The following is a 26946-nucleotide window of genomic DNA, read 5'->3' as shown; positions in this document are numbered from 1 at the left end:
GAGTAGCTGAGTGTGAAATGGGCCCAGACCCAAGGACACACAGATGCTTTACCCAGGTCTCTGTCCTGCAGGAGCATCACCACCTAAGACCCAGGGACGCAACCAAGCAGGAACCCCCTGCCTCCACCCGCCCGCAGGGATCCAGGCCCAGCCCTCTCTGGTGGGCTCCCAGCCTGTCTCTCCCTGCACAGAGTTTGCAGCAGCCCTGCCCATTGCCTGCCCACCCCTGCCACTCCCCAGTTCCACCAGTGGGTCTGTGGGGTGGGGCTCCGGTTTGTTTTCCCCTGTTTGCCTAGGGAAGTCACAGCCTGTCCTCTGCCTTGTTTATAACTGGTTTGGGGACAGCAGCTGCCCCAGCCCCCTACAGTCCCTGAGGGGTGCAGGGTGGCCAGGAGGTGACACACTATCCTGTGCCCCCCTGCCGCCTCTGTCCCCGCCCCCCTCGCCCTGGCCAGGTGTTGTCTCTCTCAGCTGCCCCTGCCAGGGCGGGGCCAGCTGACTGGGGCTGCAGGGCTGTGGGCCTCAGAAGCCAGCTGGCACTGCCCCCGTGTTTTCTAGAGGAGGGGACTGGGACCCAGGGAGGCTGGGGGACCCACTCCAGCATACACTCGGGTCAGCAGTCATGGACAGACTGGGTGCCTAGCACTGTGCGAACCAAGCAGGATGGGTGGGAATAAAGACACAGCTCCTTTCCCAAAGCTGATGGCCTGGGAGCGGGGAGGGGGGGAATTTCAGTATCTGCAGAGGACAGAGAAAGTCAGAGCGATGTGTTATCGTACAGAGCCAGGGACTAAATGACCACAAACGTGCCAGCACCTGGCCCTTTGGTCTTAAGAACATTCTTCCTTTTTTTTTAAATTAATTTTTATTGGAGTATGGTTGCTTTACAATGTTGTGTTAGTTTCAGATGTACAGAAAAGTGAATCGGTTAGGCACACGTGCATGCTAAGTCGCTTCAGTCGTGTTCAACTCCTTGAGACATTATGAGCTGTAACCCGCCAGGCTATATGTTCACTCTTTTATAGACTCTGTGGGGCTTTCCAGGTGGCTCAGTGGTAAAGAATCCACCTGCCAGTGCGGGAGACACAATAGACTCGGGTTCCATCCTTAGGTCGGGAAGCTCCTCTGGAGGAGGAAATGGCAACCCACTCCAGTATTCTTGCCTGGAGAATCCCATGGACAGAGGAGCCTGGTGGGCTACAGTCCATGGGGTTGCAAAGAGTCAGACGTGACTGAGCACACACACATTCCCATATAGGTCATTACAGAATGTTGATTGGAGCTCCCGGTGCTATCCAGTAACCTACTGCTATATAGTAGATTCTTATTGGTTATCCATTTTACATATGTTAATATATAGCAATGTATATATGTTAATCCTAGGCTCCCAGTTTATTCCCCCTGCTCACCCTTGAAGAGCCTTCTTCCCTGGCCAAGGGAAAGTTTTTACAAAAGGGCTTGGGCCAGTGCCTAGAACTTGGCTCAGCGCTTCTCACCCGCTGAGAAGACTCCAGGAAGGACTTGTTCTCTTGACCCTGGCTCCTCCCACTGGGGGGGTCGCCTCTGCAGGCCCAGGGGCTTCTCCCCCTGAACTGGGCCCTCCCCTCCAGGAGACCTGGAGTCTGCTGAGTGCCAGGTGAGGCCACGGGGAGGCTGCTGGCCCCTGAGCCCCTCACCTCTCGCTGAGGCCCTGGGCTCTGGGGTACGTGGTGCTAATCGGGCCTAACACAGGCCTCTTTGGACCCGCCTGTGCTGAGCCCTGAGACTTGGGCTCAGAACTGCGGGCGGTGTGTCTGCTCCCCCGCCCCAAGCACTCTTCTCCTTTCTCTCTTTCCTTTGCCCCTCCCACCCCCGTCCCTCTGACTGTCTATTTCCACAGCAACTGGAACTTCACCCCTCGATGCAGGTGTGTCTCCTTGTCCTGCTCTCTGTCCCCCTCCTCTCCATCTTCTTCATTTCATTTTTCTGCCTCCCTCCTTCTTTCGGTGTATTTATAGGATGAGTGAGGCCTGCCCTGTTCCTCCAGAGCCTTCCCAGCATGGGCCTCTGAACTCTGCTGTCAGGGACCCGGAGGAGCAGACCAGGGCAGGGTGAAGTGGGCATGAGAGAGCCTAGCTTCATGCAACTCTCTCCCCTGGGCCACCAGGGGCATATGGTGGCTAGGATGCTCCAGGGTTCAGACGGAGATGAAAAGGGCTGTGGTACCCAGGTCCTGTGGGCGGAGGGGCAGCTGGAAGAGCCCTCTACAAACACCCCTGGTTGTCACTGGCTCCTCCAGACCCGTGACCAGATATAGGATCTCATCCGCTTTGGCCGAATCATAATGGTTCGCAAAGCCAGGTGGGGGAAGAAACTATTAGAACTTCTATTTCGATGTATTTGTATCTCATCCTTTTCTCCCTCCTTTTATTGTGAAATGTAGCCTAATTGCCAAAAAGAGCATAAACCTATATGGATAATACAACAAATAATTATAAACGTGAACACCCAGATTACCACCACCTCAGTGAAGAAACAGAATGTAGCCTGCATTTGAGATCAACTTGTGTGCTCCACCTTGGCCATAAGCCCCTTCCCAAGCGAACCACTATCCTGACTTTTTTTTTTTTCCCCCTCAGTGTGGGCGTGCAGTAGCCTAGTTCCCTAAACAGGGATTGAACATCTGCCTCCTGCTTTGGTAGCCTGGAGTCCCAACTATTGGACCACCAGGGAAGTCCCTCTACTGACTTTTAAGATAATCAGTTCCTTGCTCGCCTTGATCATGTTACCACCTCTACCTGTGGCCTTTAGCAGCAGAGCTTAGTTTCGCCCGATTTTAAATTTATGCAGCTGGAGTAACACTGGGCATGTTCGTTGACCAGTGGAGAGATCTGGCTACACTGTTGTGAGTGTCTGCGTTCACGTATCAGCATCCACTGTGTGAACGTGATACCATATCTGTATCCATCCCACCACTCATGGACGTTTGGGTTGTTGCCTTTTTTGGGTGCTGTGAACAATGCTGGAAGAACATCCTGGGATGTGCTTCCTGCTGTGTTGGTGTGTACATTTCTTCAGAGTCCATATGGAGTGGAATTGCTAGAGTGCTGCTGCAGGGTATGCGATGCATATTTCAATTTTAGTGAATTCTGTGTGAAGTGGTCACACCAATTCGCTCCTCACTGGTTGCTCTGCATCCTCACTGATGCTTGGTGTCAGTAGACTGTCTTGTTTCTGTCCTGGTGAGCTGTTGAAACTATAACAGTATCTCGTCCTGAGTGTAATTTATATTTCCCTCCTCCACTTTTTTATAGATCTATTTTTGTGTACGTTTGCTCATATGCATGACGTATTCATACACTGGCATTTATTAACACTTCCTGAGAAAAGAAGGTTATACTGGGGGTGCTCAAAATTTGTTACTCACAGGGGTGTGTGATCAAAATAATTGAAAGACCACTGAAATATTGAATGGCAGGGAGGAGGCTGGTTTGTAGGTTGGGGTTGGGGAGGTGGTCTTGGGATGAGATTCCCAAGTGGTACTGCCTGCCGGGGGGCAGCTCTGCCCAGAGAGTACTGAGCCCACGGGGTACTCACCAGCACCTCCAGGCCCTCCTGCCTGGCACATCTACAGCTCTCGCAGCAGATACCCTTCAAGTTAGAATTGGCAGACGCCTGGCTTTCAGGTCCTTTTAGGGCAGCAGTTCTCTTTGTCTCCCAGGGGACATTTGGTGATGTCTGATGACATTTTTGGTTGTCACAACTCAGGGAATGCTACTGGCATCTAGCGGGTAGAGGCCAGAGATGCTGCTAAAGGTTCTAAAGTGCTCAAAGAGCCCCTCAAGAAAGAGTTACTCTGGCCCCAAGTGTCAGTCGTGTTGAGGTTGAGAAACTGTGACCTGGGAAGGGAGCCAGGAACCTGAGATTTGCTGTGAACTTGCTGCGTGGCCTTCGGGATGTCCCTGAGTGCTGTGAGTCTTGGGCTCCTCATCAAAAAAGGAGGGGGGCCTGTGTCCTGCCCCTCCCCACCACGGGTGGTCGTTGGGACTGGGGAGAGGGGGCTGGCTGTGTGGGCATCTTGGAAGGTGTCCCTGCAAAGAGGCCCTGGGCCATTGTCTCCAGGGGGTGAGGGGTTTCTAGAACCAGCCCTTCCCCTTGTCTGTCCACAGAGCTGGAGGCACATGAGCCCGGCCCTGGTTCCTGCCACTCCAGGCCTCAGCGGGCTGTGGCAGAACGGCCCTGAGGGCCCCTGCCTTTTGATGAGGGCTGCAGAAATGAGGGGCTCTCAGGAGAGCCCTGGGGCCCCAGGAAATCATTCCTGACTTTTTCTTCAGCTGGGTGGGAGTCCAAGGCTGTGTGGGATGATAAGAGGTGCTTATCATATTCCTTATCTGAGGCTCTGTTGCAAGTCCAGCGGTGAAGGGCGGGAGCCAGAGGTCATTCTTAGGGGCTTTGTACACCCAGGCCAGGCTCTGTGTCCTTCTGGAGTGCGCTCTCCCAGGGAAAGCCCAGGATCGAGCCAGAGTCTGGGTCGGAGCTCTCAGGGCCCCTCTGACCTCCCAGTCCTGGGATTCACTCCCCCCATGCATCTCGAGGTCCCTTGGCCTGCCTGGTCTCCCCTCCGCTGCGCTGTCCCTTCCTGAGATATACTCGTGAACGGGCCTAGTAAACTCATCCACTCTGAGGTGCAGACAGCTAATAACAGCTCAGCGACTTCCAGCCTTTCTTGACAAGCGGTATCTACCTATCAGTGTTGAGAATCCCTTAGCTCCGAGAAGGAAACACTAGTGAAACGTCAAGTGTCCTGGGCTATTAGAGAAGTGCGTTGAGGGCTGAGGAACCTCTGAAATCTCATGCAGTGAGAGCCTTTTCCACAAGCTCGTGTGGTGGCTCAGAGCTTCACAGGACCGTGCTGGGTCTCAGGGTCCGTTTCGAGGTGGGCCAGAGTGAGGCTGTGAACTGGGTGTCTGGAGACCCTGGGAAGGCCCGGGGCTGAGGTCACAGACGTGTGGTCAGTTAGGAAGGAGGTGAACTGCGGGGCTTCTGACTAAGGAGGGGCGGGGAGGCTGTGCAGGTTAGGGTTTGACCCATTCGGGACCCAGCAGGAGTCCTGCAAATTCTTGCCCCTCTGTGCCTGTCCGTCTTGGTGCAGGGGCAGCTTGGCCTGGGGCCCTGTGAGGCCAGGCTGTGTGAGGGGTGGAGGCTGTCAGAGGCTCAGTCTGGGAGCAGGGAGGGGCCCAGGCAGTGGCCTGGAGCCCCGGGTCAGTGAGATGGGAGCTGGGAGCCCGTCTGCCTCAGATGGGGTTGTGGGTGTGCGAGGCCTTCCGGGCCTGTGGTTCGCCCTGCACTGTGAGTAGTCCTCAGCAGAGTTTGCAGCTCCCAGGGGATTGTGTAACTTCCTCTCAGGCCAAGGTGCAGGGGGCTGGGTGAGAAACAGCCCTAGGGAAAATGAGGAAACTGGGGCTGGCGCTGGGGCAGGGGCCTGGTCCTGGGCTCTGGCCTCCGGAGGAACTGAGCGTTCCTGGGGGCCTCCTTCCAAGGGGCTGCCCTCACCTGGGTACGTGGGCATGTGTGCGTATGTACACAGGGAATGTTACTGGCATCTAGCGTTACTAGATGCCGATGTTACTGGCGTGTGTGTGTGTTGTTTGGGGGTGTCTCTGGGGAGCTGGGTGAGTGGGGATGAGGTCCCGCAGGCTGCGCTGGCCTGGGGCTATCTTTCGAGCAGGATCAGAGAAGCAGGTGATGCAGGGGAGGGGCAGGAGGGGGCCCTGTGGAGTCAGAAGTCCCCAGAGCTGACTGCCAGCCCCACTTCTGAGGAGCCGCTCCTGGCCTCCTCTGCTGTCTCCCAGATGCGTGCGAGGCTCGAGGCTCGGGTGAGAAGGGAATAGGCGTGATGTGCTTAGTGGGCTGTGGCCAGGCTGCAGGAGCTCCTCGCTGACGTCAGAATTGAGAGCAGACGCCGCCGGTCAGTCTGGGCTCGATTCCTGTCCTTGCTGCTTTTGCAGCTGTGTGATGCTGGTGCCTCAGTCTCCTCTTCTGTCAAATGGAGATGAGAGTCACAGGGCCCAGCATGTGTATTCATCCTGAGGGTTAAAAGACTTAATGCACGTGGCGTGAGTATACATCATACGGTATGTGAACATGTTTGTGTGCAAACAGCAAAACACCAGATTCACGCTGATTCTTTCTGATGGCAAGGATTAGGCATGTAGACTGCGGATAATAACAAGAGATCCTGTTTCCAGGGCTCTCTCCACAACAGCTGTTGTTATTTAGTAGCTAAGTCATAGCCGACTCTTTGAGACCCTAAGAACTGCAGCATGCCAGGCTTCCCTGTCCTTCACTATCTTCCGGAATTTGCTCTAACTCATGTCCATTGAGTCAGTGATGCCATCCAACCATCTCATCCTCCGTCATCCCCTTCTCCTCCTGCCTTCAATCTTTCCCAGCATCAGGGTCTTTTCCAATGAGTCAGCCCTTGGCATCAAGGCCACAGTATTGGAGCTTCAGCTTTATCATCAGTCCCTCCAATGAATAGTCAGGGTTGATTTCCATTAAGATTGACTGGTTTGATCTCCTTGTAGTCCAAGGGGCTCTCAAGAGCCTTCTCCAGCACCACAATTAGAAAGCATCAGTTCTTTGGCCTCAACCTTCTTTATGGTCCAGCTCTCACAACTGTGCATGACAACATAGCTGTTACTCTATGGACCTCTGTAGGCAAAAGGTTTCTGCTGTTTTAATACACTGCTGGGTTTGTCATTGCTTTTCTTCCAAGGAGCAGGGTGTACTGAGAGGAAGATGGGGGGCTGGCCTTGCTGCTCATCAGCTCCAGCTGGGAGCACTGTCTTCTCCCTGTACCATCTCCAATCTCACAGTCAACAAATATAAAGAATGACACTGATATAGGAAATGGCTTTTTTATAGTTGAAGGGAGTAGACTTCCTTAGGTGGAGCTCTCTGGGTTTAAAGGCCACTCACCCGGAGGGCAGGATGGGGCAGGATGGTTAAGCACGTGGCTCCAGATTCGGCGGCCCTGGCTTTGACTCCTGCCTGAGCCTGTGACCTTGGCCTCAGTTTCCTCACATGTAAAATTCCTTACAGTCCCTTCCTCCTAAGATGATGGGGAGGATGAAATGAGATACTGTAATAAAATGCTTAGCACAGGCCTGGCCAGAGTCAGTGCCCGCCAAATGGATGGCTCTCTTGGGCACCTGTTGCATGGAGGGTTGTGTGCCAGGCTGGGAGCGGGGCTACGTGGATTCCTTGGAGGGCTGTTCTCTGAATTGTGGATCAGGGCCGCTGTTTGGACCCTAATCAGGCTATGAAATCAGCTTACTGGGTCTCAGTGAAAATGAAATGAAAAGGAAGTAATAAATTAAATGAAAAAGAATGATAGGAAACGTCCAAGTGTGATGCACAGTGCTGGTGAGTGTTGTTTTGTACAGCTTTGGGGGGTCTCATGTGCATGTGAATATGCACTCTGGGCTGTGTGCGTGTATATTGGGTCAAATAAAATATACTTTTCTGTGAGTCAGGGTCAAAATATTTGGAGTCACTGCCTGCGAGATGATCTCCCTCCATGCAGTGATGTTTATGGAGCATCTACTCAGTGTGAGACCAAGTTCCACATGTGGGAGCCAGAATGGGGGGACGGGGGTTCAGGGCCCAGATCTTAGCAAAGTGGCTGGGTGAGCCGGCCCTGTGGCGTCAGCAGAGACAAAGGGCTGGGGGTGGTCAGGTAGGGCTTCCTGGGTGATGACATGTGCTTGTGGCAACAGTGAGAGGAAGCAGTGCCTGGGGTGAGTGGTTGACTTGGGATCTGGAGATAGAGAGCACCCCCCCCACAATGGAGGCTCCGTGTCAGTGGAGGGCGCAGAGCTAGACCTCACCAGAGGTGAGGGTGAGGGTTGTCTGAGGTTGGGCTGGGCACGTTTTTCCTTGCTGGGGTGGGGCAGAGGAGGACTCGGGTTTAGGGGTGCTCCCGGACCTCAGGACTTGCAGGGTCTGCAGTGACAGGTGGGGCGCAGAGCTCAGACCTCTCCTTCTTTCCCCTGGCCCCCTGGGAGCCTTCTGAGCCTTCATCTCCTCCTTTCTGCTGCCCCTACTGGCTCTGGTGGGCCTGCCTGGCCTGAGACCTGACTCAGCCCTGAGTCCTGGTCCAGGAGCCAGAAGACTTTCTATGACTTAGATCTCTGCCCAGGATAAGTCGGGGACTCCGTTTCTTTGTCTGTAAAGTGGGCACACGAATCCCTGAGCAGCCAGCCGACTGGGTGGTGATGCCCATCTTGTGACCTCACGGGGATGAGCAGCTACAGGAAGTGTGGCGAACTCTGGGTGGGTTGTAACTCTTGTCTCTAAGGCTGGGAAGGCTCAGGCAGGTCATGAGGGTATCAGCTGCCTAGCTGGAGAGCCCCTACCTTCCCATCCCGTGACCTGGGGCAAGGGTGGGGAGAGGCCTGTGACCCATGGTGAACTGGGGATATCCCCGGATCTGAGGGGGAGATGGCCAGTTAGGGCCCCAGAGGATGAGACCCAGGCTGGGAAACCCAGCCGCTAGAGCCCCCACCTACATAGGGTACCCAAGGAACCCCAGCTTGGACTGTGAGGCCATGTGGAGGGGTGCGCCCTGGGACTTGTTGGTAGAAGTCAATTTCCAGGAAGCTATGGGTGGCTTTGAGCCTGCGGAGCCCAGAGCCCTGAGGCTCAGGCATGTACTCCCATAGGAGGATATGGTATTTAATGAGAGGTCATGCATATTGAGTACCTACTGTATGCCAGACACTGTGCTAAGCGCTTTTGTATATTTGCAGATTTCATCCTTGCAATAACCTAACACCCAAGTCTTTTTATACATCCCGTTTTATGGGTGAGGAATCGGAGGCTCAGAATGGTGAAATCTCTCTTGCTAACTAGTGAGTGGCAGGGCTGGGCTGAGGGCTTGAGTTCTGGATTCAGGATACCAGGGTTGAAACCCAGGCAGTAGCACTTGCCAGCTGTGTGTCCTTCCTCGGATGTGAGCCTGAAGCTCTTTGCCCATTCGTTTCTTGCTCAATAAAATGGGCAGAACCCCAGTGCCCTCCTCAAAGGGTTGTTGGGAGAATTACGCGGGATCATGGAGGTCAAGTGCTTAGTACTTAGGACACCGTTTCTCCTGTCTGCACCAAAGACCAACTATGTGGCCCTGGGCGAGTTCTCTGGTCTCTTGGGTCCCAGTCTCTCCAGCTGTGTGACGTGGAATACTAACCCCTTCTCTACCCTTCTCAAGAGGATTGCTGAGGATCAGATGGAATCAAAACCCTGGATGGGTCATGAGGGAGGCCTCCAGAGAACAGAGATCCTAGACTCTTGAGCGCCCAGAGCTACCAGGAGTTTTTCAGGGTTTGGGGCTGCCTGCAGGTCCTGATGTATTTTGTCTGGGCAGGCTTCAAGCTTTTGTTTCCTTCTGGCTTGTGCAGACCTTTGAAGTGCTGACCCCAGATCCAACTCCAGAGTTTCTCAAGATGCATTCTGTGGAAGGGTTTGGTGATCCAGCAGGTTTGGGAGAGTGTGAGTTAAAAAAAAAGCAGGGGGATGGATTTCTTTGCTACAGGACTTGTTAGAGCCTTCGATATGCTAATATTCATTATGCAACCCCCAGGTGTGGTCACGATGTACTTCCGGATATCTCAATGGCCTGCTGTTCAAAGCTCCATTTTCCAGATGGAGAAACTGAGTCCTGGAGGGAAGGCTAGGAAATGGTTTTCCCAGATCATGGGAAATTTCCCATGTTATCATTTCCGTTTCCCAGTTATCTATAACTGAGCTGTGTGACTAGATGCCAGGGCTCCTGACTCCATGGCCAGGACATCCGCTTCTTTCCCTCCTTCCTCTGTTCTGCTTTCTTCCTGAAGGAGCCTCACCTTTTTCTGGCCCCTTCCCTCTCTCTCCCAGCAGCAATAGAGGGTATCCTGTTCCTTCTGGGCCTTGCTGTGCGATGGGGCTGTGCCCAGCACCCGGCCTCCTGGGTGATGCTTCTGGGCTGGCAGACGGCAGTAAGGCACCACCCCAGCTGAGCAGCTTCTCGCAAGTTAATTCTGTTTTCTGAGCCTCGGTCTCCTCAGCTGCAGAGTGATGCTCGTCACCTTGTCCCTCACCTGCAGGTGAGAGGTTTGGCTTTGACATCGTGCGAATGTGCTCTGTTCACCTGCAATTCATGTCCAGATGTCCATGAGTCTAGCAGTTCTGATCATTTTGGGGAAGAACAGGGAAGAAATGAGGGGGCCCCTGGTCATGGGATCTGATGTGGTTCTGACTCCCCAGGTCCAATTCGTCCCCCATGTTTGACATCTGCCCGTTAGGATAATGCTGGTCCTGTCTGCTCCCAGTTCCGCTGGTGACCGGTCTGAGTGATGCTAGAGACCCGTTTCACAGAGGAGGCATGAGGGGAGGGGAGGGGAGTTGGGAGCGTGGCCTCCTAGTGTCCTGTGGGGGGTTGTTGTTAGAATTGGGAAAGACACTCAAGTGTCTCTGTGCTTCGGGTCAGTTCCGCCTTGAGAGGGTGGGTCTCTGGAGTCCGCCTGCTCGGTTGATGCTCCCTCAGTCAGGGAGCGTGTGTGTGCGTGCCTGCATCTCCCTCCACTCAGCAGAGGGGGTGTAAACATCCCAGGCTCTCTGCTGGCTGCGGTGGGCGCTGAGGGATAGGCTGGGGCGTGGACCAGGCTGGCTGGGGAGGTGGGAGGAGGTGGTGCCTCCCTGGCAGCATGTCCTCACCCAGAGGGCTGTTTGCCCGGGTTATTCTTAGCACTGACTCATTAGAGAGACTATTTTTAGCCCTGTTTCTAAGTGTTGCCAACATCTGGTGCAGCCAGTGCTGAAGGGGGTTGGGGGTGGCAGGGGCGACCCCTTTGGGCATGACTGGGGACCCAAGCCTCTGGCCAGACAGTGAGGACACTGCTTTCTGCACCTGCCCGTTGCTTGAAGCTGGGCACGCAGTAGGTTTCCTATTCATGCTTGAGTGTTGCGGGCGGGCCCGCAACTGTCAGGGATGGGGGTTGGAAGGTGGGATGAGGGTTACCATCCAGCCAGAGAGTGAGTGAGCTGATGGTGCTCCCCAGGTAGGCGTTCCCCTGTCCGTCCCTCAGGGGTGCCAGTTGGCCTCTGATCCCTGAAGAGAAGGGCCTCGGGGGAGGTGGGCTAGCCCCCAGCTGGGGCACTTGTTATAGCGGCCACTGTGGAGGATCTGTGGACATTGTAGGGAACGGCAGTGCCCAGGGGTGAGGTGTGCAGGCTCGGGGCCAGACTGCCTGGGCTCAAGCCCTGGCTGTGCAGCTTCCTTAGCTGTGTGGCCTTGGGCAAGTCATCAGCCTCTCTGTGCCTCAGTTTCCTCCTCTGTGAGATGGGAGTGGGAGTAGAGTGTTGTAAGGCTGAGGTAGGATAACGGCCTAAGAGCTTGCCTAGCGAGCGCCGTGGTGCAGGGAGCTGGTGGCTTTCTCACCGTTGCTAATGTCACTCTTACTAGCGAGAAGCTCTGCCTGTGCCTTGAGCTGGGGAAGGAGGCGTGTCAACGGAGTGCGGTGAAGCTTGGGATGGGGCGCAGAGGGAGGGGTAGCACCAGGGCATCATGACGGGGTGCTTTCTGCCAAGCTGCCCCGAGGGATTAAGGGCACACAGGTGAGTTGGAATGTGGGCTTTGCCCTTCACAGGTTGGGTGAGTCACTTAACTTCTCTGAATGTCCATTTTTTTCTTTTATTTTTTTAATCTACAAGACAAAGATGATACTAGGTAGGCTATAGGGTTATGAAAAATAAAGCATTTGATGTTTGTGGGGGCATTTTGCCCAGCGCTGGGTACACGAGAGGATCTGAATCCATGAGACTTTTTTTCCTTTTTTTTTTTTTTTTGCTGTGTCCCTTTTCCCATGCGAGGGATGGGGTGCCATGAGGGTCCTGGAGGAGAGCTTGGCCTGGAGGTTTGGAGTGTGGGGGCTGGGGTCCTAGCTCTCCTTGAGCCTGGGTGATCCACACACGTAAGTTCCCCCCAGGTTTCTGTAACACAGTGGCTGGAGAAAACTCTGAGTTCTAGACTCTTTCTCAGAATCCCTGGGGGTGCCTTGGGGAAGGACTAGGCAGAGGGGCACTGGGGAAGGGGAAGCCCCCGGTTGGAGGCCAGGTAATCTGGCCCTTCCTACTCCCCACAGAACTGCTTCATTCTCATGTTTAGCTATCAAAGTTCCAGGTAAATTTTGTCTGAAAAGCGGGTTCTGCTGTTGAAATCAGCCTGGGAGTCTCTGAGAGGGGTGACCTCCTAGGCTCCTTGTTGTGTGACTTGGCACTGACTCTGGAGGTGCCCTGGGCCGTGGGTCCTGATGTCCAGAGGGTGCTGGCACTCCCCGTGAAGCATGGGGGTGGAGCGGGGGCTGCCAGGCTGTGCCTGGGGGGAGAGGTTTGAGTGCTGCCCTGCCTCGCTATCTATGGGACGTGGGGCCCTGAAGACAATACTCAGCCTCACCAGCAAACTCTCCCCGGGGGAAGCGCGGGCTGAGACTGGGCAGAGGGGCCCTGGCCACAGTGCAGTCATGTTCCTGGTAAACACTCGAGAATATCTGAAAAGAATGAATGAAGTGGCACCACAGCGTCCCCGGACAGCTGCCCCTCTGAGAGGGTGGCAGATCCCCCCTTGCTCTTTTTGTGTTTTAATTAATCTTTATTTATTTATTTCTGGCTGTGCTGGGTCCTCGTTGCTGTACGTGGACTTTCTCTAGCTGTGCTGAGTGGGGGCTGTTCTTCGTTGCTGTGCGTAGGCTGCTCATTGCGGCTTCTCTGGCTGCAGAGCATGAGTTTCTAGGTGCGTAGGCTCAGCAGTTCTGGCCCACGGGCTTAATTGCTCTGTGGCACGTGTGGGATCTTCCCGGACCAGGGATCGAACCTGTGTCCCCTGCATTGGCAGGCGGACTCTTATCCACTATGCCACTAGGGAAGTCCATCCCCTTCCTCTTCTTTTCGCCCTTCACTCTGCCTTCCCTGTTCTCTGCTTCATTCAACCAGCCTTAAGCTCCCCTAGCCCTGCCCATAACCTTAAACAAAGACACTTCCCCAACCTGAGCCTCAGTTTCTTCACGGGTGAAATGAGGATGGTGGGCTCAGCTTGGGAGGCCCCTTCCGGCGTCTCAGCCTCTGTTCTCAGGGCAGGTCATACAGGTCCAGAATGTCCAGCCCCTCTCACCAGTGGCGGGGGGAGAGGTGGTCCTCAGGGTCTGAGGCGAGGGTAGGGCAGCTGCAGTGCTCTGACGGGGCCTTCAGGGTGTGATGGGCCTGGGCGGGGGCTTGGGCGGGGAGGCAGGGACCCGTGGGTGTGAGAGGAAGGGTGGGCATCCAAGTGTGTCCGCTGGGCTGGGGCCGCCACCGTGACTTTTGTGTGTGACCCTCTGCAGGCGTGGGCGGCAGCCCATAGGGACACATTTGTGTCGTTATGACTGGACGTGAGAGGGTGTGTGGGTCAGGCCAGCCTCGGGCTGGGGCAGTTATCTCCTGTTGCTGGGAGCTTCCTGAGCTCTGAGGAGAATGGAAAGTGACTTCATGCAAGGGTGCCCCTCCCCAGCTCCCCTCTTTAGGCACAGCCTGAGGTAGAGGGTGGCCTGGCCTTCCTCCCCTCTTCCTCACTCACCAGAGGCCCGTGTCCCCTTCCTCCCTCGCCTCAGACCCTGTGTCTCACTCAGGGTTTTGGGGGGGCTGTCTTGACCTGCATTCTGACTCTTCTCTCCATGGCATCCTGTGTGGGCGGGGGAGGGGAGGCGAGTGGTCCATGCCTGCAGCTCTAGGAGTCGGTGCACCCCCAGGCCTCGTACAGCTAATCCTCTGAGCAGAGGAAGTGTCCTCCGGAGGCCCAGCCTGGGACGCCGTGGTCAGCACCCCGCACCGGCCGAGTGGTTTTCCAGCAGGAGGAGACCCGCGGGGAGGGTTGAGGAGAGGCTCCACCTGCCCACCGGCTCCCGGCTCGGCAGTCTTGGCTGCAGCCACTGCCGGTGACTCATTCCCCTGGGGAACTAGCCGGCTCCTCTCCTGAGGCTCTGGGCCCTGGGAGGAGCAGGTTGGCCCTCCTTCCATATGACGGGGAGGGGTCCCAGCTGACCGCTCTCATATCCTCCAGCCCCCGCAGACTTCACCTTCCTAGTAGCCACAGCCCCAGATCACCATAATGGGTCCCGGGTGCCTCACAAGTAGGCAGCCCCGTCTGGGCAGCTGGACTCAGGAGTCCCTCTTCCCCAGCACCAGCCACCAGGCATGTCCCCATTCCAGTGCCTGGGCTCGGTGGGGGTGTGGATGGTGCCTGTCCCCACCCCGGGGGAGGGAGGTGACTGAGCAGCCTGGGAGGGGGTGGGGAGGCCCTCTCCAGGGAAATGAATTCTTGGCTGGACCCCAGATGCTGGCCTGCCCATCTCTGCTCCGGGGTAACACTGGGTGCACACACAGCCCCATTGTACGCCTGGGCCCTGTGCCCGCCGTGGGCCTGGCACCAGCTCTGTCCACAGCAGTGGCTCCGTCAGCTCCTCAGCAGCCCCTGCCAGGGCCCGGGCCACTGGGCCCCCGGTGAGGAGGAGGAGGGAGGGCTGGTGGTGAGGCTGTGAGTGGGGGTGCCCTAAGCGGGGGAGCAGGCACCATGCAGGTGCTTGAGGAGCCAAGCGCATGCGTTGGTTTCTCATCAACTGTGGATACAGGGTAGGGAGCACTGTCTCCCCTTCACATGAGGAAATCGAGGTGTCGAGACCCCGAGAGGCTGCAGTAACTCGCCCAAGGGCACAGAGCTAGCAAGCGATGGAGCTGGGGTTCAAGCTCAGGCAGCCTTTGTCCACAGCCTCTCAGTACCGCTTACTGTGCTGCACACCCAGCCTCGGGTCAGGGCTCAGGGAAAGGCCGGCTCCTTCTTTTCCCCAGCCCAACTTAGAGGAGCCAGGTAGGCTACTTTCTAGAAAGTACAAGTCCCCACGGTGGAAGGGGATCCCAGAACAGTAGGGTCTGGAGTCCCCATGTGCTTGTGAGAAGCGTGGAGGTTAGATGGTATTGGTGGCTGGGCAGGCAGAACAAGTCCCCAGGATCGGAAGGCGTCTCCTTGCCTCAGTTCCCCTGCTGTGGTGGCACTGAGTGTCCCCCTTCTCGGGAGGACACGGGAATGTGGAAGAGAGGTGTGGCCAGGGCTGAACTTGGAGCCTCACCCCCTTTTCCTGTGCTCCGCAGGCTGGCCTGGAGGCTCTGCATCCCCAGCCTAGAGCAAGGCCTCCTGTTGCTTCTATTCTGAGAATCCGTCCTGAGCTGCCCCATCTCCTCAGGTTTCCCAGCCTGAAGGGGCCTCTGAGGCCGGAGAGGCTGCCAAGGGGGTAGCCCAGCGCTCAGCTTTGAGGGGTCCCGTCTCTGCCTACTGCCTGGGCCCTCAGGCCAGCCTGGAGGGTGCCTGGAACCAACACCTATGGGGCTCAACTTATCTGCTCACGAGCCCTGACCCGCCATGGGATCAGGCAGAGCTAAAGCTTCTCCCTTATCCCGGCCTAACCTCCTTGTTCCCGTCCATCCCGGGCATGAGGCCTGGCTCCCCTTTGGTGCCACCTCAACCCTCTCACCAAATGGACAGGGCAGTCTGCGGGGACTGCAAGGTTGTGCAATGCCAAGGCTGGGCCGCTGGGACAGGTGGGTAAGAGGGAGGCTGGATGGGAACACCGAGGCTGGCTCCCCTCTCACCCCACCCGGGAGCCCTGTCATGCCCAGCCTGCTCGGGCTCAGCTTTCTCTGATTACGCTGTCCCCCTGCAAAGCCAGAACACCTTCATCCCAGGCCACAGGAAGGCATGTCAAGCCCAGAAGGGCCAGGTTTGAGTGCCTTCTCCCTGGGAGATGCTGAGAAAGAGAAAATCTGGGGACAGCCCTTAGGGAGCTTCTACTACAGCTGAGAAAACTCGACAGAGTAACTCCTCTGTGCCTCAGTTTCTCATTTATAAAATGGGTACACTAATATTTCCTACTTCCCAGTGTTGTTGAGAAGGACAAATGAATTAAGACACAGTAAAGCCCTTAGTAAGATTTCCTGACAAACGGGAAGTGCTCAGTTCAGGTTTATTGGTAGTAGGCATAGTAAGGGCTTCCCTGGTGGCTTGGATGGTAAAGGATCCACCTGCAACGTGGGAGACCTGGGTTTGATCCCTGGGTCAGGAAGATCCCTTGGAGGAGGGCATGGCAACCCACTCCAGTATTCTTGCCTGAAGAATCCCATGGACAGAGGAGCCTGGCGGGCTGCAGTCCATAGGATTGCAAAGAATCGGACACGACTGAGCAACTAAGCACAGCACAGTCATAGTGAGATAGTCATTCTAAACAGAAGTACAATACAGTATATGTTATCAAGTAATGTTGTTTTTTCAAAATAGATTGCAAGTACTGGTGAGGACAGGGACTGTCTTACTTATATCTGGATCTTGGTGTCAGGCGCAGAGCCTGTCATGGAGCCAATTAAGTAATTGTTTCCAAATGGTAATCAGAGGAGGGTGGAGTCAGGGTAGGCTGCCTGGAAGAGGTGGCTCTGGAGCAGGCCTTCCAGAGACACACAGGCATTATTAGACAATCTGTGGAAGGAGGATAGGGCAGGAGGCACATCTGGAGGTCTGGGTGGTGTCAGGGAGAAAGTGATGGGACCCTGTTCACTGAGCCCAGGACTTGGTTAGGACAGGGGGATCCTGAGTTCCCTGAGTGTCCGCCTACGGAGTTTGGGCTTTATCTGGTGGACAGTGGGGGTGATGGGGCAAGGAGATGGCCTTTCTTTGTTGCTCAGTGTGTTTCATTCTGCTCCTTGTTCTCTTAGGGCCGATTCCTTTCTCCACTTCTCCAAAGACAGTACACCCTCTCTCTGCTCTTCGGTCCCTTTTCTCTGATCCCTGCTCACTCCCAGCCCACGTATCCATGCTCTGTTCTTGGTCTTCTGCTTAGCTGCCCTGGCCTGTTCCCCCTACCTGCTCTTGTTCAGCATCCGCTTCCTCTCCCTGGCCCAGACCCACGTTCCCTGGGATTGGGGTCGGCTGGACTTGAACTTGAGGGGAGTGGGATACGAGCGTGGTGTGACCACACGATGGGAACGCGGGTCCTGGTGACCGAGCCAGGAGGACACCCTCTCTCCTGACCTAGCCCGCTACCCTCTTCAGGGAATGACCCCCTGGTAATGTGGCTAAGGCCCATTAGGAGGATCTTACTTCGCATTTGTCAACCTAATAAATGGAAACAGGTTTCTCTAACAGAAAAATTAGAGAGTGATAGGCCTTCATTTTCTTGCTATTAAATTTAGCCTAAAAGGATACTGAACCGGGTGGGGACCAAACTGAAGAAAACCACCCTCTTCTGTCACCTTGTAAACATCCATGATATCCATCCATCACTTCATGCACTGTATCCATCCAGGCATCCATCCATTCACCCATCTGTCCATCATATCTATCCACCCGTTATATCCGTCCATCTGTCCCTTAATCCTCTATGTCCCTCTGGGCATCCATTACATCCATACATCTAACCATGCATCTACCAAGTATTTCCTGAGTGCCAAATTAGTTGCTTTACGTTTAATCCTTACAGAAACGCTTCAAGATAGACATTATCTTCCTTTTGCACACGAGGACCCTAGGATCCTGTGAAGCAAAGTTGCTGGAGGTCACACAGCCAATGAGCAACCGATCTGGACTTCAGCTCTCTCTGCTTCAAAACTCATGCTCGTAGTGTGGGGTCGAGTGGCCTCCCTGGGTGTCTCCAGTGCCTCTTTCTGAACGTGGAGCATGACAGCCTTGCTTCTGAAGGCATGGACAGGCATGCTCAGGTTCTGGAATGCCGGAGTTCCATAGTTCTATCCGAGGAGCAGCCCCGGGGGCCAGAAGTCACGCTGGACGTACAGTCCTACTGGCATTTGCTACTGGTAACAATGTCACCAGCCCCACACCTGCAGTGGAGGCTTCCTGATCATGTAACTTGCAACCCAGCACGTCCTTGTTTCTTCTCTTCGTCAGGCCAACTCCGCCACAGGTAGAAAGTTCTAGGTACATGCTTGGCCACTGCATCCGACCGCACCAGTCTCTCTGCAGCAACTGGGCTCTTGCACGCCTGCCTCTCTGCTTCTCCCTAGGATAACCAGCCAGCATTTTACTCTGGCACTTTTAATAATAGCTTTGTAAGCTGTAGTTAGCTGCACAATTTCAGGTCAAAACGTCCTCCTCAGGCCCCTTTGGTTGGGACAGGGCTGTGAGTGCAGACAGTTTACCTGGGTGATGACCCCAGGAAGTCCCCTTTGTGGATTAGGTGGAGTGAGGCAGGGAGGGGGAGGGGAAGGGGAGGGGGCAGGTGACCGCTGTGGGCTCTGGAGAAAGTGCTTCAGATCCCCAGCCTTGGGACCCCTCAGCTCGTAAAGAATCCACCTGCAATGCGGGAGACCTGGGCTCAATCCCTGGGTTGGGAAGATCCCCTGGAGAAGGGGAAGGCTCCCCACTCCAGTATTCTGGCCTGGAGAATTTCATGGACTGTATAGTCCATAGGGTCGCAGAGTCAGACATGACCAAGCGACGTTCACTTCATTCGGGAGAAGGGGCTGGAATTGGGGGTTTGTTACCAGTTCCCCTCCATCTTTGGCTGGGGCAAGGCGGGTGCTGCCTCCGCTGGCTCTGGTGCAGCTGTGTGCAGGTGCTGGCTGATGGAGGTGCTCGGGTGGGCAGGTCGGGACTGGGAGTGGCCAGGGGCCGTGGCCGGGGCCCTGGCAGCCTCTGCCACTCTCACTGAACGCAGGCATGGTGGCTGGCCAGTCCCTAAGAGTGTGCCTCCTGCCAAGCCCTCTTGTCATCGCTCACTTCTCTCGAGGCCCACGAACCTGCCACCACCCTCTCCTGCTGCCCCTGGGCAGACCCTTCCCACTGGGACCAGGCATGGGCACGACATTCACCACATTCAGTGACCACCTGCTCTGTGCTGGGTGTCCCTGTAAGAGGAGAAGCTGCCAGGGCCCCTCTAGATGCTCCGAGCAGAGGGAAGGGACTCAGCGGCGTGCAGGGGGTCCTTACCAGGGGCCACATGCGGTGGCCCCTTCTGGCCCTTTCTCTCTTTCTCTGAGCTCAACATCCGCTCCTAGAGGGTGGGGGCAACGCACTGGGTGGCCACAGGGCCTGAGCCACTCTGAGTCCCCTTCCGGCAGAGCTCTGCGGAGGCTGTGATTGTAGCGGTTTTTCTGACTTCCTTTTCCTTTTTCTCGCGCCCCTGCCTCTTCCCCCTCCTGAGGCCGCCAGACCCATGGCTGCCACGTGGCTGCCTTTTCGTCAGTGGGGAACCGAGCCTTCCAGTGCTCTCTAGCTGAGTCTCTATGGGGAACAGGATGCAATTCACGGTGCAATAAGGGTGGGGGGTCGGTTTATTCATGAGCGCCCTTCTTTGTCCCTGGGGAAAACACTGCCTGGTACCTGCTTCCTGGAGAGGGGCCTTCTCCTTCTAGACTCCTGCCCCCATCCCTCAGACTCACACTAGACTCACTCCCAAATTGGGGTCGCGGGGAAGGAGCAGAGTTAAGGAGGGAGGGGCGTGTAGGTAAGGCCACCTGGTGTGCAGGCAGGGAGGGCAGGTGCTGGCCTGGCAGGCACACACACAGCACACCCTCCAGACTCCTACGGGCCACCAGCAGGCCTGCCAAGTCCCGGTCCCTTTTGACTCATCTCTCCGGCTGCCACCCACAGACTTTCCCCTTGATGTTTTCACTTCCAAACCAGGTTTGGTCAGCGTGCGTGTGCCAGGGTGGCGAGTGGGGTGGGGGGGTGGGGGAGGAACATGTTGGCCTGGGCTGGCCAGCCCCATGCCCTCTGACATTCTCCTCCTACTTACTGGTGGCATCTATTTCCCACCCCGAGGAGGGCAGGGCCAGCTTTGGCAGAGTGAACTGGGCCTTGAAGTTGTACCTGCCCCACTTGGATAGAAAGGTGGCTGTGCTTATTCGGGGCAGGCGTGTGTCGGTGTGAGGGCTGGGAGGACGTGGGAGAGATTAGCACGGGGGACTTAGGACGTGACTTTCAGTTTGTCTCAGGTGGGAGCTTAAGCATCTTTGATCAAGTCTCACCCCCGTGGGGGATGCGGGGCGGGGGGTTGGGGGCACAGGTGGGGGGAGGGGTGGATGGGGAGCGCAGAGTGAGCAAGGCTTCGCCCCGACCCAACGAGCTCAAAAGCCAGGGCACTGGGTTCCTCCCTCTGCCTGGCAAAGGGCAAGTGTTCCTTGTGACATTTCAGGACAGAAAATGAGGTGGGGGCCTGCTGTGTGCGCTTTGAGCATGAGATCTCTGGTGGCGGGCGAGGGTGGGACAGGTGAAGGCGGCTGCCTCCCTCTGCTCTCTTGGCTGGGAGGGGGTAACGCTGTGGTACAAGGTCATTTCAAGTGTTGGGGAGAGAGTTCTCCTCTGGCTTCCAGACGGATGGGTTAGAGTTGCCAGCCGGGCACCTGGGCCGGGCAGCAGAGAAGCTATGCCGTGCTCTGGGTCTGGGGCAGCTGCTGTTCAGGAAGCCCTAGGCCGAGTGCAGGCTGGCTGGGCGAGGACCCGGGCAGGGGACCCCTGGATTTTGTGGCCCGATTGAATGTTCCCAGTTTCTAGAAGTACAGCTCAAGCCGGGGCGGGGTGAGGGAGAAGGCCCAGCCACCGGGTGGGGGGCGGTATCGAGGGGAGAACAGCCTGTGGTCATCCTGCGGCCCCTGCCTGCTCCAGCCGCCCTGTCCTGCCCCCACCAGGCATGAGTCAGACCGAAAGCAGAAGCTGCCAGACATTGCACAGGGTGAAGCGAGGCAGAACCAGCAGTGCTATTTTGGAACCTGGTTAATTCCCCCTCCTGTCCCCCAGCGCTCATCACTCAGGGCACCCCACCCCACCCCCCCCCCCCGTTCCTGGGTTCCTGGTCGCCAGCTCTTTGCCTTCCCTGTAGAGAATGCTGGGGCAGGACCCCATGTCCCCTGGCGTGTGTGGAGGTGGGGTTGCTTAAAGCCCCTCCCTTTGAGGGACCCCTCCTTCTCCCTAGCTGAGAAGTGCTGTCTTCTCTGGAACCGGCCTTCTGGGGTGTCAGGGGGTGCCCCCTCCCGGTGGGAGCTGGCGCTGCCGGTCTGGCACGCACCCTCCCTCTGCCCCTCCTCTGCCACTCAGGCCAGCTGTCGGCGGCCTCTCACCGGGGCTGTGAGCTGACCAGGCTTCAGGTGGGAGCCTCTCCCGGCAGTGACTCTTGGAGGTTTGGGAGGGATTTCTGGACGCGGAGGGGGGATATTTTGGGGCCAAGGGCCTTTCCAGAGCCCATGACATCGTGTGCCTTGCAGCAGCCCCAGTGACCCCCTAGTCAATGGTTCTCTCTCGGGCATCCCAGGCCCGCTTGAGGGCCCACAGTTTAGGATTGTTTGGAGTCCTATGAACCTGGGGGCCCCTGGCCATCCAGTCCGCGGAGGTGAAAGAGGTCAGCGGGTGTGTGTTTCTGAGCTGAAGTTGAGGGTGTTTGTGAGAGTGTTGCTACCCACCCGTGGGTCCAGGGGCGGAGGTCCCTGCTGCTCCTGAAGCTGTGTGGCCAGGGAGAGGGCGGGCTTTGCTGTTGCTCGTGTATGCGTGGAAGACCACCCTGGGCTCCATCCACTGGGTGTTGCCACCTCCCGGGGAAACCCTGAGGTCAGTGCTCCATCCTGCTATCTGCCATCCAGCAACCTGGAGTGGGGGCCCATCAGCGGGCATGATGCCAGGGGACCAGTTAGAATGTGGGTCCGTTTGAAGCTCAGGGGAGCCGATTTTGGGTCTCTCGGTGCTCTGCTGGGTTTGGGCTCGGGCAGGTGAAGGGGAGGGGCGAGCAGTCGGGGTGTGTACAGTGGTCATCCAGGCTGGCTATAGGGGCCCCAGCAGCCCGCACGCCTCAAGCACCGCTCACCGGCATAGACTGTCCTCAGCGTTGTCCACTCTCTGCTGAGGCTGTTCTCTGGGCAGCCAAGTCCTGGGGCAGTGTGTGTGTGTGTGTGTGCACACGTGCACGCGCGTACAGTGGTTTGTGTAGGAAATGCTGTGTGTGTGTGAGTAGGCCTGTCTGGGTTGCTTTCCCACCACAGGGAACCTTATCGGCTTCCCTTTGGTCCCTGCAGGCTGTTTCCCTCCTGCCCCGGCCAGAGGCCCGGCACCAGGTAATCGGGAGTCCAGCCAGCCTGGAGCCCTCATTCCCAGCTCCACCTTGACCCTGGGGCCTGAGAATTTGGGCAGTTTGCTCAGGTTCACTGTGGGGCTCCGAAGGCCTGTGCCTGTCCCTTTAAGCATCTCTTTCCACCTCATGGCTCCCTCTCCCACCTGTCACACTTGAAACCAGCAAGTGATCAAGCTTCAACAAGCTGCAAGTGAAGTGACTTTAATGTGCCCGCCAATCTCCTAGGATGCCATGTTAAAGCGCTAACATAGAGTGTCTGACTCCATAGGTCTGGGCTGGGGCCTGAAAATCTGCATTTCTAACCAGCTCTCTGGGATGTGATGTCTGTGGGTCATGCTTTCAGTGGTGAAGTCAGCCAGATGGACACAGCTCTCCCTGCCAGGGAACTGACCTTCATGGGCCACCCCCTAGGTGCTGGGCACCTCACACACTCCAGCTCCTTTGATTCCCCTCACCTCCTCTGAGAGAGGTGGAATGACTGCCATCCTATTTTACAGATGGGGAAACTGAGGCTCCAAGAGGTTAAGTACCTGTTCTGGGTCACACAGCGGAAGAGTGTCACAAAGCCAGACGAGCTCTGGTCTGTCGGGTCCACAGCATATGAGCATTTTACTGAACCCAGTCATCTTCCAGGGAGCGGACTCAGAAGGCAGAGATGCAGCTGAGGGGATGGCAGAGGGGTTGGACTGCAGGGAGCAGCATCCAGCCCCACCTGCCTAGCCCAGAGCCTTATGACTCCCTCACTGGCTCCTCAGGCCCTTTCCAGGCTGAATCCCAGCCTGGGCGCCCAGCATGCAGCCAGTCTCCAGGCACTCATGAGACTCTGCAGGCAGAGGTTGGTTGTGCAGACCAGGCGCCCCAGCTCCACTGCCTACTGTCATGCAACCTTGGGCAAGCTGTCAGCCTCTTTACCTCAGTTGCTCCCTCTGTGAAATGGGGAGTATATTACTGCATCCTCAGTGGTGTATAGTCTGAGGATGACATCAGTACCATGTATCAGCTTAGAACTATGCAAAGGAATCAGGGCAAATAGTAATGAATGCCTGGTGGTTTGTTCCCAGACGCCGTGGGCCACCTTCTGCGAATTTAATGCAGTTGTCAGGGCTCATAGGTGTCTTTCTTCCTTCCTTTGTCCCTCCTCTCTTCCAAAGTCTTCTTGTATTAGGCAAAGCCTGGATGCTTCAGTTTTAAAGAGGTTGTCTTCATCATCCTCAGAGGCAGATTAAATTCTGAAAAAGGAGGCCAAACAGTAGGAATTCATTGCAGTGGATGGTGGGCAGGGAGGCTGGAGACCGGAGAGGTGGCTGCAGCCGGGAGGAAGCAGAGGAAGCCCCCAAGGGCAGGGGCAGGAGGTAGGCGCCCCTGGGGCAGAGAAGGCTGGGTTTGGAGTGAGGCCCCGGGTCTGGAGCCAGAGGCCGCTCTGTGTGCCAGCTGTGTGCTCCTCGCTGCCACGGGTTGTGTCCTCTCACACCGGGGTCAGCAGGCCTGCCCTGCCCAAAAGGCCGGCACTGGGGCTGGGGAGCGGTTGCGGTCTCCTAAGGAGACAGGCAAGTGAAGACTGGGTCCCCCAAGGCTGCTGCAGCTCCAGAGACAGAGTTCCTGAGATAGCGCCTGAGACAGCTCTCCCTGTCCCCCGCCTGCAGGGCGGCTCGGCGGGCATCCAGCCCCGGACCATCCGTGTGACCTGAGCCCTGCACCTGCCCAGAGTGGGAAGGGGGCCCACCACCATACCCCCTGCCCCCTCACATGACCAACCAGGGGTCCAACTTGGAGAGGGACCCCAAGGGGGCTCACACAGCTGGGCGATGGGACAGCTAAACACAGCTTTTCAATCCTACTCGGCCCTTTGGGAACAGACTCATTCCAGAGGCTCCAAACTCTTGGGCCCCAAATCCATGATGGCATGCAGTGACCAACCAGGTGGAGTCTTGGGCCTCAGCTTCCCTGGGGGGCATTGATGACCTTACAGGCTAACCTACCACCCACAGAACTTAGCACGGGGAGGGGATCGGGTGGGCTGGGGGCGGCAGGGGGGCCATCACACAGGGCTTGAACCCCTTGGAGACCCAGCCTTGACACCCCTGTTCTTCAGGCCCCGTTCCTGTCTGGGGTGCCACCTGTGGGCTGCCCTTCCCTCCCAGCCCCTCCTCTGCTGTCCAGTGTCGGGACTCCAGGCCATGCAATCGCATTTCTGTCCAGCCTGTTTGATACGATTTCCCCCTGAGGCCCTTGCGTGGCCCACATTAACTGCCTCAGTGAGATCCCGATGTATGGTCGGTCTCTTGAGCCCTGGGCCTGGATCCATCTTGGCTGTGTAGCAGCAGAGAGCCTGCAGGTGGGCCGGGCCTGGCCTGTGTCCTGAGGCCTCTGGGAGGGCTGAGGGGTGTGCAGGCCTCGGGACCCTCCGTAGGGTTCACTGAGGACAGCAAAGGATGAGGGGTGAGGCAGGGCTGGGAGTTTACGGGGACAATAATCCATTTCCAGGGTTCTTCCCTCTGCACCCCTGGTTTCCTTCTGATACTAGAGCTGGTGGTGGCCACACACCTGCAGGAGAGAGCTGGGCTGGTCTCCCCGCTTCACCGCGTCCTTGTAGTGGGACCTTGCCCAGGGCCCGGAACCCCTCTGCGAGTCTTGGTTTTCTCATCTGCAGAAGCTCTGTTTGTCCTGTGAAGTGTCTGTGGGGACGGGTGAGGTCTGATCTCTGTCATGTGCTCAGCACTCTGCCTGGTCCACGGAGGAGACTCGGGCTGTTTGCTGAATGAGTGAACAGGTGGTAACTGAGCACGTGACGGGTGGTTGGACGAGCAGCCTCCCAGGGCCCCGAGTCTCGTTCTGGGAAGCCTGCTGGCTGGGATGGGGCGGAGGTTCTGAGGAAGAAAGCCGATTTCTCTGGGAGCTTCCTTGTAGCTGGGTAGACTGGCGGTGACCAGGAAACAACCGGAGAATAAAACCGTGTGAGCCACAGGCAGGCTGGTCAAGGGGGTGGGGTGGCTGGCGTGGGCTGCAGGGGAGAAGGGGGAGACGGGGGTTTCAGCCCCCTCACCCTGCTCCAACCCAGGAGAGGGGCAGCTCCGCGCCGAGGGGCAGCTCCGCGCCGAGGGGCAGGGTGAAGGGTTCCGCACTGTGTGTCTGGGTGTGAGACAGACAGACGGCAGACGCGTTTGTGCACGTGGCCCACCTGAGTCTGTGCATATCACAAGGGCAGACACCTCCCAGGACTGTTCTGGTTTCTCCTCTCCCTGCTTCTTTCAGCCACGTGTCCCCCTGCCCACCCGTGGCCCCCATCCTTCAAAGCGCAGTGACAGTCCTCCTGGGGCCGGCCTCCTGCCAGGGACCAGCTGATCCCTCGGGGACAAGATGGGCGCCTCTCTGGTCTGGGATCGCCTTTGAAGCTGCCCCCCTTGCCCTGCCTGGGGCCAACCAGGAGGCACCAGCTCCCCCAGTTGCTTTCCTTCAATGTTGGAGGCAGCCAGAGGGCCCACTGTTGCTTTTCATGACCCCCAAGGGAGCTTGGGTCACCTAAGATGATAATAACCCACCCAAGTGTCTCCAGCACAGGCGCTGTGCTCAGTTCTCTGCCTGCCCTTGATCCCTTTAGAACCCAGAGAGGTAGGCTTACTTGCTCCCCACCCGCCTCTCCTATAGCACTGCAGTGAATTACGTATCATAGAAAGATACGTAAGCTTTGGAAAGAAAATCTTTTACAACCCAAGGCTTCTGGACAGGAAACAAAGAGGGTGTCCGGTACTGGGAAAAACTGGCCAAAGCCTTGCTTCTTCTGGCCAGTCTGTAATGAAAGATAGAAGCTAGGTGACCACCAGGCAGGGCTCCCCCTACCTGGGGCCCTGATATGTAAATGGGTGGAGGAATGGAGGGGACCATTTCCTCAAAAGAAACTAAAGAACAGAAAGAGGAGACTTGCTCAGGGATGCCCCCGGTGGGCATGGATGAAGCGGTGGTGAACAGTGACCCAATGGTGATATCACCCCGCCGAGCCCATGCTTTCACGCTTGCAGAGGCCTGCACACAGCATCCCAGCTTAGGTCACAGCAGCTCTGTGGGAGAGGTTCCCCAGCTGGTAAGTCCCACTTGGCTGGTGGAAAGACTGAGGCTGGGCTTGGACAGAGTCAGGCCCACGTCTGGAATTCATCCCCAGACATCCTGCTGCCAAGTCCCCACATCATCTTATGGGCAGGTATGCTGGCTCCTGGGGTCCAATCTTAATGGACCTACCCTTAGCTCTCTTTGGTTGCCACCCAAGTGATGCCCCCCAGACCCTCTGGGGACCCATGACTGCCTTGATAATTAAGAACGGCCTTGTCCTAAGGTGTGAGGGTTCTATGGACACTCTTGTTCCATTTCCTAGTTCATCAGGCCTTCCTTTGCCAGGCCCTCTGCCAGAGGGGGCTCCGAGAAGTTAAAACAACCCCCATTCCTGGAATCTTCCCCTCTCTTCCCTTCCCAAGGCTGAAAGGTTACCCAGGAGGTCGCGGGGTCCGTCCCCCTGCCTCCGGGAGCCTCAGCACCTGTTCATGAGGCCTTCCTTTAGTGATTGGTTTGATTTCCCCTCCGTCTCAGCTGGGCAGCTCCCACACAGCTGGTGGTTTGTAACAGACTGGATCAGAAGAAAACTTCTTCCGACCGCAGAGGCATAGAACGCAATAAATGGCTTAACCAGGCACCCTGGCCTCTGAGCGTCCACACTTTGTTGTTTCAGCCGCCAGACATAATGTTTTTTCCTAGGAATACAGGAAATTATCTCTGCCCTTTGAGGAAGGGCAGA

The 26946-nt window shown here is 56.7% G+C and overlaps 1 protein-coding gene across 3 annotated transcripts in view; it reads left to right on the top strand.

The window, feature by feature from the left end:
• Positions 1–26946, top strand: part of TFEB (transcription factor EB) — a 47533-nt gene that overhangs the window by 6629 nt on the left and 13958 nt on the right. The window contains exon 1 of one of the 3 annotated variants that reach the window (XM_069564265.1): positions 19279–19729. The exons of the other annotated variants lie outside the window; for them this stretch is intronic. The gene's annotated coding sequence lies outside the window, so the exon portion shown is untranslated. Of the gene's footprint in view, positions 1–19278; positions 19730–26946 lie in introns of those variants that run through there. 3 annotated transcript variants of the gene reach the window in all.

The sequence above is a fragment of the Ovis canadensis genome, chromosome 20 (genome assembly GCF_042477335.2).
Source record: "Ovis canadensis isolate MfBH-ARS-UI-01 breed Bighorn chromosome 20, ARS-UI_OviCan_v2, whole genome shotgun sequence".
Classification (NCBI taxonomy): domain Eukaryota; kingdom Metazoa; phylum Chordata; class Mammalia; order Artiodactyla; family Bovidae; genus Ovis; species Ovis canadensis.
This window is presented reverse-complemented; position numbering and strand designations above follow the sequence as displayed.